Source organism: Polyodon spathula, chromosome 17 (assembly GCF_017654505.1).
Source record: "Polyodon spathula isolate WHYD16114869_AA chromosome 17, ASM1765450v1, whole genome shotgun sequence".
NCBI lineage: Eukaryota > Metazoa > Chordata > Actinopteri > Acipenseriformes > Polyodontidae > Polyodon > Polyodon spathula.
In genome coordinates, this window is record NC_054550.1 from 8904792 (window position 1) to 8915617 (window position 10826).

The following is a 10826-nucleotide window of genomic DNA, read 5'->3' on the forward strand; positions in this document are numbered from 1 at the left end:
CTGATAGAAAAAGTTTTTAATAGACCATTGGTCCGTTGTTTTAATCTCCAGTTTCCAAGCAACAGCTCTAACAGACTTCAAAATTCAGTCAAACCTGCAGTGACAGACTTCCCCTACCAAACGTGATCTTTATAGGCAGGTGATCTTTATGTACAGCTGGTTATTACGTGGGGACGTGGGAAATACAGATTCGTTACAGTGGTGGCTCCAGGCAGGTGATCCTTCTGTATTTGTAGTCTTTAATAAAGGTTCAATTGTCTTATGCATGTGAATGAAAACTTTGTTCTAGAAATACTGGCCATGTTAAATAGTTCATGAATCAGCATCCTCTAGTGGCCCTTGCATTGGAATTCCCCAGCCAGTTTGAGTGCAGAGCCCTGGTACAGTATCAGTGTTTCCGGTAGCATGGTTTGCATATACAGTACTAGTAAGAGTTATGTACTGGGCTGAAAATTAGCACACGTGCAGTTGAATTATGTACACTTTTGCAACATTATTTAATACATCTACTAACAGCAATATTAAATGACTGGAAAAATGTAGCTGTATTTTGAACATTATCAATTTTTCCTATTGCTGCAAACCAAGGTTACGTTGGAAAATTGTATTTTCTGTTAACACTCGTATGCTATTCATACACTTACAAGTCACAACCTTATAGTAGTTACTTAACTGTGCATAAAGATGAATCAGGTAATTGAAACAAACTTTTCTACTCAAAAATTGCAATGTACAAGTCAAATTCTTTATTTTTTTGCAGTAGTAATATAGTTTTCGTAAGAAAATATATAATATGAATTGCCAATAATTGTTATGTGTATGCAACTGTTCCCAAAATGACCCCAGTTTATGACAACCGGGTGCTCAATTGTTGTGAAGTCTTAGCAACAGTTAAGTAATATGGTAAATCTTTTACAAGTCGGTTGAAATCTAGTCCTCGGAATTTTAATTAAGGGCACTTGTCTGAATCATGGCAACTTCCTATCAGAACACAGTGACGTGGAAATTGTGCCTTGCAGCAGTGAGATGTTAACTGAAAACTGGTTTGAGTGTGTCAGGAGATCTAAATGTGGCTGCCTGGAGCTTTGCTTTTCCGGCTGATCTAAATGGTTATGAAAGTAACCCTAAGCTCTTAGACTGTTGCATGGCTCACTTCCTGTGTTTGTAGACTGTATTGCCTCACCATGTGCACACACCCGCTTTGTGTAAAAGATAGCATAAGTTTATTCATTATATATTTTACAACTGTATTTGTAATTTGTGGTGTAATTACCACATACATTTTTGAGAGAGAGAGAGAGTTTTTAAAACTGTCCTTATTGGTCTCTCATTGACAAATACAGTAAATGTATGTATTATGTAATGCTGACAAGCACTTTCACATTTGCCATACGTGCTACAATTGCACAACACATATTGTACAACTTACACAAGGATCTTTGTTTTGACACGCTTCCAAAGATGGAATGACATCACAAATCTACCTTAGTTACTTCAGGAAGATAAAAAAAAAAAGCCATCTTATTGCAATGTCACGCTGACCGACGTCACTGTCTTTAGAATTCTAAAAAGCCCATCCCTGGTTCTGCCATCCTTCCGAGAAGAGAAGTCGCGTCAAAAACGTGCGCAGACGATCTTCACTTACAGCAAAAACCACTGCTTATTTATTTAACATATGTATGTTTCTTGAAATGTAATAACATTTAAGTGACTAAGCTATAGCCTTTATTATTCCAACCAGTCTCCATGACTGATATTCAGGCACTGTCAATAAGTAATAGGGAATGTCCTTACCAAGTTTTATGGCAAATGAACGAGCAGTCAAGATATTCCATATGTATTAGCGTCTCCAATAGATGACTATGGATGGAATCTTCATCCCTGTGGGAGATAATATAAGTGACCGAGTAGACGATTCAATGAAAAAATACAACCCCCTATTATTTTCCTACCCTTTCTAAAGGCACAATGTACTGTACATGTATTTTAAATTGAGCTAAAGAACACACATGTTTAACACTGTAGATAATACAGTAGTGTGTTCAAAGCATTCTCCTTTGACTAAATTAATATCTCTGTAAAACCGTGTTGTATTTTTTTATTGTATCTAGGGTGCACCAAAAGTAATCAGATAAGATCTGTGTTTTTTCATAGCCAGCCAAGCAACGGTCATCAATTTTACCATGAAGAACCACCTCTTCGATTCACTCCTGGACCGTTCCCAGCAGTGTCGAATTGTATTGAAAGCTAAACGCATCTAAACGCTTTGTGAGCATAACAATACTGTAGCAGGACCTCATTCTTCACGTTCCCCAGACTCGCTTTCATATTTCATTTGCATATCACCTTGATAAATAGTTTGCTGAAATAGAACTTATGCTGCCAAAGTAGGTTGATTTATCGTATTAAATGTGCGACGGTGGTGTTTAGCACTACAAAAGAAACCATAGCGTGAGGCATTCTTGCCACCGATTCTTGCGGAATCAACTGGAATCTTTTCTGCGTGCCTGTACCAAAGACAAAGGGCATTACTCGTACCAAACGATGTTCAATGGCAATGCAATAGTTTTGTATTAAATCACAATGGTAGCCAATGGGCAGCTAAAAGTGTATATTATTGCTATAACCACACAGAATGCTATTTGGCCCATACCAGTACTAGTGTGACACTGTATCAGGACCTCTTTCACTCTTATTAATATATACTTTGAGGACATGGTCTCGTCTAAATCAAGTCTCTCCAGGTCACTCTTTGTATTAGAGCAGGGCAGCTGGCTCTTTGAGCTAAAATATATGCCATATATTACAATATATTTGAGATGTATTGCGTTCGTATTGTGCTGCATAATAAACGTGTTTGTGCTGCTAGTAAAACCTGGGTACTGCAGCTTTAAGGAATCGGCCCAGTTGCTGAAAGGCTTATTGTTGGCAGTGCTGACACAGAGGAGGGGGTTGCTGGCTTGACATGTGATTCAGGGAGCTCTCTGCCTGCTCTGGCAAACAGGGAAGCCAACAGAGCAGCAGGGAATAAGTATGCAACGGAACCTGTGTGTGAGAGAACCAGGCCGGGGTAAAACAGAGGACACGAGCACCAGTTAAATAGATTTTCAATGGAACTGCATAGGTTATGCAATGGGTAACAGTAGCACAATTTAGGACACTTACAAAGGCAGTTACATGTATCATCTATATCTATCTATCTATATATATATATATATATATATATATATATATATATATATATATATATATATATATGATATATTAATATATATTATATAAATTATATATATAAATTAAATATGTCTACTGGCGCCAGAGTTGAATGTTGCTAGCACTATATGCGGTACCTTGGCGAGCCATCATGCCAAATTGACACCCCTGCGTAAGGTCTGCTGGTGATTCAGAGGGCGTTTGCCTCTGGCGTTTGTTTGTCATTTCCTCCCAGTATTGTTCTGCATGCATGGAACAAGCAAGGTGGTCTACGCGTACACAGGCTAAATGCGGTTGTGAGTCCACCTGTTGCTCTTAAAACGGTTTTTACACACACACAATTCGGTTACAAAGGGCAGCGACAATCGCACCAGTTAATCCTGTTCGGAACAAGTATCGAGTGTGGTTATTAATTCAGTTCGGTTAGTTAATGCGCACTAACACAACCGTCATTGTTTATCGGACATTTCCGTGTGATAAACATGGCTAAAAATATATAGGTGCCGTGCTGATTTTGTAATATTGATGAATAGTAAATTTATAACAATGGTAAATGGTGCATACATATAATAAACTTTTTAAAATGTAATTAAAGTACAGTTGTATAATCTTTTGTTGTATAATATATATATATATATATATATATATATATATATATATATATATAATATATAGATATATATATTATATATATATATGGTTTTACAACTCAACTTAAATAAAACAATATGGTTCAATTCGTATCCCCACACGCCACACTGTGACGGCCAATTGTTTTATACACTCCAGGAAATGCCTCAGTAAATGACAAAGACACACGACTCCTTAGACGTGCGTAGTATATTTTTAATCCAGTCATTTGGAAACAAAGACGTTCCCACCAGCCTTCTGGTCGGAAGACCGCCCAAATATTTTGATCTACAGTCATGGCATTGCAGATCATCACCACTGCATTCAGCAGTGCAGAAAAAGCAAAACGGCGCCTCGGCTGGTATTGCAGAAAAGAGCGTATCTGTGCTTGACGAGCTCTCGATCGATTACCTACAGTACTTTCTTCCAAAAGCATAAACTAAAACAGCCTCCATGTTCTCACACAAAACCTCGCGATCGGTACGTAATGATGGCCCGAGTTCAGTGGTTTGTTTAAACAGGGTGTGCTCTCACTTCTGTAATGAAAGGTGTATGTGTACAACAAATAACCCCAGAGAGTGCCGTTTGTAAATACGGTTGTCAAGCCAACTGTACTGTGTGTGTACCTAGTAGAGTACAGTGCTACACATTTAATCTTCACTGCTGTCCCCTTTGTATGGTGTTTTTAATCATTCAGAGTGATTCTTATTGCAAGGTGCTTTCATCTGAGTTCCGGGTCCCTTGTTCAATTCCTGTTGCCTGCCACAGATATATGAAACATAAGATAGATGAGCCAAAGTGTGTTAATAATAGTAAGAGCCAGCATCTGGCACTTTGGATCAAGTTTCCTTTAGTTTTGCTGGCAAAACATTTCTGTGTGCTAGATGGTGCTGCTGCTTACTAATTTAAAGATACTTTGACTTATCTAGCCTATGTTACGTATGTCTATGGCACATAGACATGAACATGTAAAAAAATAAATATAAAAATATATATCTGAGTAATTGCAATAGAATGACACAAAAATGGCTGAAAACATCATTCAAAGGAAATTAGAGAGTGAAAAAAAATGAAGAAAACATCATTTGAATCTACTTAAGTGATTGCTAGTTGTGGATGACCTCATAAAAGCTAAAATAGTTATTAGAGAAGGATCCAGCCTGCTATACTTTGGTCAAGGGATGCTTTGGCACGAGGTACGTGCAGTTCTGCTCACAGCTAGGTAAGCTGGGCCTTGTGCTGGAGTGAAATATATAAATATATAGCGCAACACAGTGAATGCAAAACTTCTGCATTCCAGAGTCTGCAGGCAGCTTGACTAAGGTAACTAGAAGACAGATGAGTTCGCTGAGCACAGCTTGCCAATATGTATTACAATTACAATTGCTATAATGCAATTCATTTAATTTTGTTACCTTAACCTAACTCTCAGATCCAACTATTATTAACAGTATTACAGAACAGGAAAAACATATATCATTACTTTATGAATTAGGCTATTACTCAGTAATAATTTCCTTCAGAACTTAAAAAAAAAATCCTAACATACAGGTGGAAACATTTGAAACTAAATTAATTACAGTTCCTTTCTAGTCCCACAATAATTGCTCCTTGTTCCTGACACTTATTGAACAGTTTTCAAGTTTAAAAGTGTCAATTTACATATGATCCTTATAATCCATCTACCATTCCTTACAAGTAAAGACTTGAGCGAAATGTTGAAATATGTGCCGTTACTGTGAAACAATGCTGAATCATTTGGATTATCTATAATCCGATTTGACAAAAGTTTTGAGACTAACCACCTACTGGGAACCAAATGAGCACCACCTCCACCGGCAGGAGCAGATCAGCAGGAGCTGTCTCTGCCTCCGCCACCTTCACCAACAGAGGGTGAATGCCTGCTGGGTCCCCGTCCACCAGCAGAGGGTGAATGCCTACTGGGTCCCTTTCCACCAGCAGAGGATGAATACCTGCTGGTATCACTTCCCACACCATCACGAGGAGAGGAGCTGGAGCTGCTTCTGCCTCCATCACCATCAGGGGGAGAGGAGCAGGAGCTGCCTCTTCCTGCACCAGAAGGACCAGGAATAGATGCTGGCGATCCTCAGCAGCCCTTGCATAGGCTGCTGAGGGAAGCATGGAGAAGAACCGCCCGGTCGCAGTGGCCGAGAAGAGGGCCAACACCTGCACCCCAGCTTGTCCTGATTCCCTGCCTCCCTTTGTCCAAGGATGCCTGCCTCGCTTTGCCCGAGGATGCCTGCCTGGTATCTCCTGGGGTTGCCTGTTGCTCTGCATCGCCCAGGGTTGCCAGCCACTCCGCATAGCCTGAGGTCTCTGGAACTGCTCCGCCAGGGGTCGCAGTCAGCTTTGCTTGGCTGCAGGGGTCAGTGTGGCCGGAGTCCCACCAGAGGGAGCTGCTGGCTATGAAAAGGGGGGAGAGGTCAGGAGACCACCTTTCCCTGCAGCAATTTCGCTGCAGGAGTTCTGGGGGCTGGAGTCCCCCCAGATGGAGCTGCTGGCTATAGAGGGGGAAGAGGTCTGGGGACCACCAACCCCAGCAGCTTTTCTGCTGCTGGACTTGCCCCATCTGAAGGAGTCAGTCTGGGAGCTGTCAACATGTATATTGACAGGCGCACCAGTGGTAGCATTTCCGCTGCCAGTGGTACAGCAGGAGGAGATATTCGTTCCATTGTCAGCACGTCTGCTGACAGCATGGCCAGTAGCAGCCTGGCTACTTGCAACATTGCCGCCCATCAACCCCTAAAAGTCCCTATTCTTGGCCCAGGACTTTGAGTGAGACTTTTGGGATTTTAAGGGGGGAGGTGGCCATTGAGGCCATGTGTGCTTTGCACGGGGGGAGTATATTTGGCAAAGTGCCCGTCCCTGTGTGTATTTTGTGTTATCTGTTGTGTGTTAATGTTGGTGTATAGTCATTGGTACACGGGATATAAATGGGTCTGTGTAACACAAGTGTTTAAAATGTGTATATGTATTTAGGCACGAGGATTGCACAGCATTTAACGTGCAAGTAAAAAGTAATAATATGTGAGCACGGGGAATTGCACTTTATTAATTCACATGCATTTGTGCTGCGAGTCCAATTGAATGATTGATTAGCAATCGAGTCTCGGTACAGCTGCATAAAAGCAACATCCTTTCACTCACTGTGGAGCAGCATCTTTTCACTCACTTGGGGTTGTGTGTTCGGTGAGTGGAGAACGGGATTAGAGACGGAGGTAATTGTACTAGTAATAGTAATAAGTCACATTAAAAGGGACAGCAATAATGTTAATAAAGCTATTAAGAGGAATGACGTTGATTTTAAAGCATTGTCACTTCTTTATTCATCATCCAACAGTGTTTAGTTATTTTAAAATCAGCATTTTCCTAAACTATTTTGTGACAGATATTTACAAAGACTTTTCTTCTTAAAAGAATGATGACCAAGGCTTTCTCGGGATATCTAGATTTTTCAGGTACGCTGATAAATATATCGTGAAAGCGTCTTCATGTGTTTGTATATCTTTATTTTATCACACAAAGGTGGTGCAGATTTTGCTTTTTTTTTGCCACGCTTTTCCTGTGGTTTTTCATTTGTTATAGTTTACCATCTCTCTCTCTCTCTCTCTCTCTCTCTCTCTCTCTCTCTCTCTCTCTCTCTCTCTCTCTCTCTCGGAAGTCCAGAGTTGCACTTTGAAGTTTTACTTACCTATGCATTTATGTAATTTTCTAGTTGGCAGCGGAAGCAGAAAAGCAAAACGTGTAAGAAATGCTTATAAAACATGTCAAACAAATTGGCTTGGTGTAAAATAAATATATACAATTATGCACTTTAAATGAACCTGTTTGTTATTTATTGATTTTTTTTTTTTTTTTAATCGGTGTGGGGGAGAGGAATTTAATGAAACAGTAAACCTCCTCACAAGCCTTGCTAAATCAAAGCTCATTTCATTCCTACAACCTACAACTATGGATTAACTTCTGAAAGCAGGCGCTTTGATTGGCTTACGTGACATGTGTAATGATATCGTTTCAGCGTCATTGCAGAGCCTCATTATGAAGATCTGTTCTATAAATGCAAATAAGGTACTCCAAAAATAACAATACATATAATAGAGGGTGCCTATTTGACAGTCAAAGCAGATGTTTTTTGTGTGTGTACAGTGCCATCTCCTGGTAATTTTCAGTACTGCAGTGAATACCTATCAGCTGTTATCTTAAAATTACGTTATCACTGTAATTATTATATTAATACCGAAACAAATGAACTCCCTATAACACGATACTCTGTATACCGCACCCGTTTTTCTGTTTGCTTAACATTGTTTTTTTTTATGTTAATAAGTTGTATTCACATTTTGCAAAAAATATAATTTATGGATAATTACAAAAAGAGTAATATATCAGCGTTATTGAAATACAAACTCAATTGAAAGCACATACTTTAATGTTGTTTGTGTTTTTAAAAAAATGTTATTATTAAACGTGGAATCTCTTCAAACGAAATTAATTCCACACGTAATCCGCCGCCCGGGGGATTGTGGGTTTCCACGGAAACCGTTTTAAATCCATTTGATAATACTTTATGCTTTTCGTGGGCAGCGTACAGAAGACCACGTTCCAGATGCAGAACGTCATTGTCCTGCTACAAAACTACAATTACGGAAGCTGTTATAGTACTTCAGTTTTAACACACATAATTGCACGTTCAAGTTCATGCTCGGGGTACAGAACTAGATATTCAAAATGCAGAATTCCACCGTCATATTCGGTATACAGAGCGTCATATTCTGTGAATATAATTTCACATTCAGGCTGCAGATTGCATAATTCCACATTGTCAGGCTCAGCACGCAAATACTATGCACGCCTTGAAAGAAATATGAATTACTGTTTCTTTTTTGTATTTTTATTCTAAAATCTCAAAATGCATTATTCTTAACTATTATTCGCCTTTCTTTGTGATTAAATACGTCCCTCAAACAAATAGACGGCTGAAACGTTAGTATTTAGAATTTTAAAGAATCTACAGCCATTACCTGGATGGTAATGCCATAGTAAATGTATTTTTAATGTCATTAGAGTTTACTCCCACCAGATGGCAGCTTATCCCACGCAACACCGAGGCTCTGCATTGTGTCAGTCAGTGGCTTTCACGCTTGTAATGGAATGTGAATTAGTTAATTCATGTGGTTATATCTAGCTCCCTCCTGTATTGCATTTTTGTGCATTGTGTGGAAGGTTGGTTTTGATGTTAAATCGCACCTCAATAGTATATATATATATATATATATATATATTTTTTTTTTTATAGACAGTTCATCGGAGTGGCATCTGCAATCCTAAAATGTAAAATAAATCAAAGGGCAGGGATACAAAATTGGACTCCTCTTGTATAGCAGTTTCATCCAGTCCAGGCCTTACTATGAGCTTGATTAGGCTCAGGTGAGTCTTATTAAACTCATAAAAACCAGGAATGGATTAACCTGCTATACAATTGACTAAAATGCAATATGAACTAGGAAGCAACGAGTTAGGATTACAAGAAGTTATATCTACAATGACATATTAGTAGTTCAAGGATAGTGCAAGAGGGGTCTAGAACATGGTGCTTAGGTCAGACAAGTCCCGTGCATAGTAGGAGGGGTAGGTCAAGTGATCTACAAGTGCTGTCTAAACATATGGGTCTTGAAGAGGCGGCTGAAGGCAGTGAGAGATCGAGCAGTCCTGAAGTTCCACCACAGAGGGGCTAGGGAAGAGAAGGTGCTGGCAGGGGAGGACAAAGAGTGGAGGGGAGGTAGGAGGGGGCAGTGGGGTGAAGAGAGAATGAATGCTGTCAGAGATAGGTAGCTAGTGGCCGGTGCGAAGCAGAGGGGTAGCATGAGAGTAGCAAAGTTGGGAGAATACAAGACGAGCAGCAGAATTTTGAATGAGCTGAAGGGGGCGAATAGCCGAAGCAGGGAGACCGGCAAGAAGAGAGTTACAGTAGCCCAGTCTGGAGAGTAGAAGACCTTGGGCCAAGAGTTGAGTGGAATAGGTAGTGAGAAAAGGATCGAATCGGTAGATGTTGCTAAGAAACAAGTGGCAAGTGTGTGTCAGGTTTTTTTAATAGTCATAAAACAAGGCTATTAAGAGGATCATATTTCATTATTGTGATGAGCCAAGTCAAATAATGTATTGTGGGTACCTAATGTTTCATTGGAGATTAAAACAGATTATCTCCATAGCCTTAAAAGTCTTTGTCAGTGTAATGGATTCAGCCTTTGTGAAGTTGATTTTCCTTTTACATCAGATTTGCAGCCCTCTAAGAGACTCACACACTTCAAGGTATGAGAGTATATGAGACGTGGGTTTGAACTCCCTTTGTTTGCGACTTCCTCCCTACTTGGTAGTTCTTTCTCGCTCACACACTGTTTTTCTTTTTTTTTCTATGTCTTTTTAAAAATAAATCCATACTGTTATCACAAATAATTTTGTGATGCCGAGTTTAATCACACCCCCCCCCCCCCCATCTCTTGATAGCGGACACGTTGGTTATCTACAGGAAGAGAGAGGAACAAAACTTCTTGGGAGCAGTACTGCTGATCCTTCTTAGCTTCTGATGATAGAATTATCGATCCACAATATATACTAAGTATCTAACCAAATTGTCAGTAATATCATAATAATCACTTGTTGCTCCCACCCACATAGATTGGGTTGGCAGCTGTGGTGGCAATAATATAAAACAGGACTAAGTGCAGATCAAGTTGAACTCCCATCCCTTGCATCCAGATTCCCCTCCCTCTCCTCTCTCTCCTTTTTCTCCTCTCTCTCTCTCTCTCTGGTACTCTGTGCTACAGCCAACGAGAGCCATTCTACCTCCACCACGGCAGGTGCGAATCCCTCCACTTGACTCCAAAATGGCCTGGCTATATTTAGTTCTCACCCTGGGCACGGACAGCTCAATTTGTTCTCCTCCACTGCTCCCAGTGGCTTGC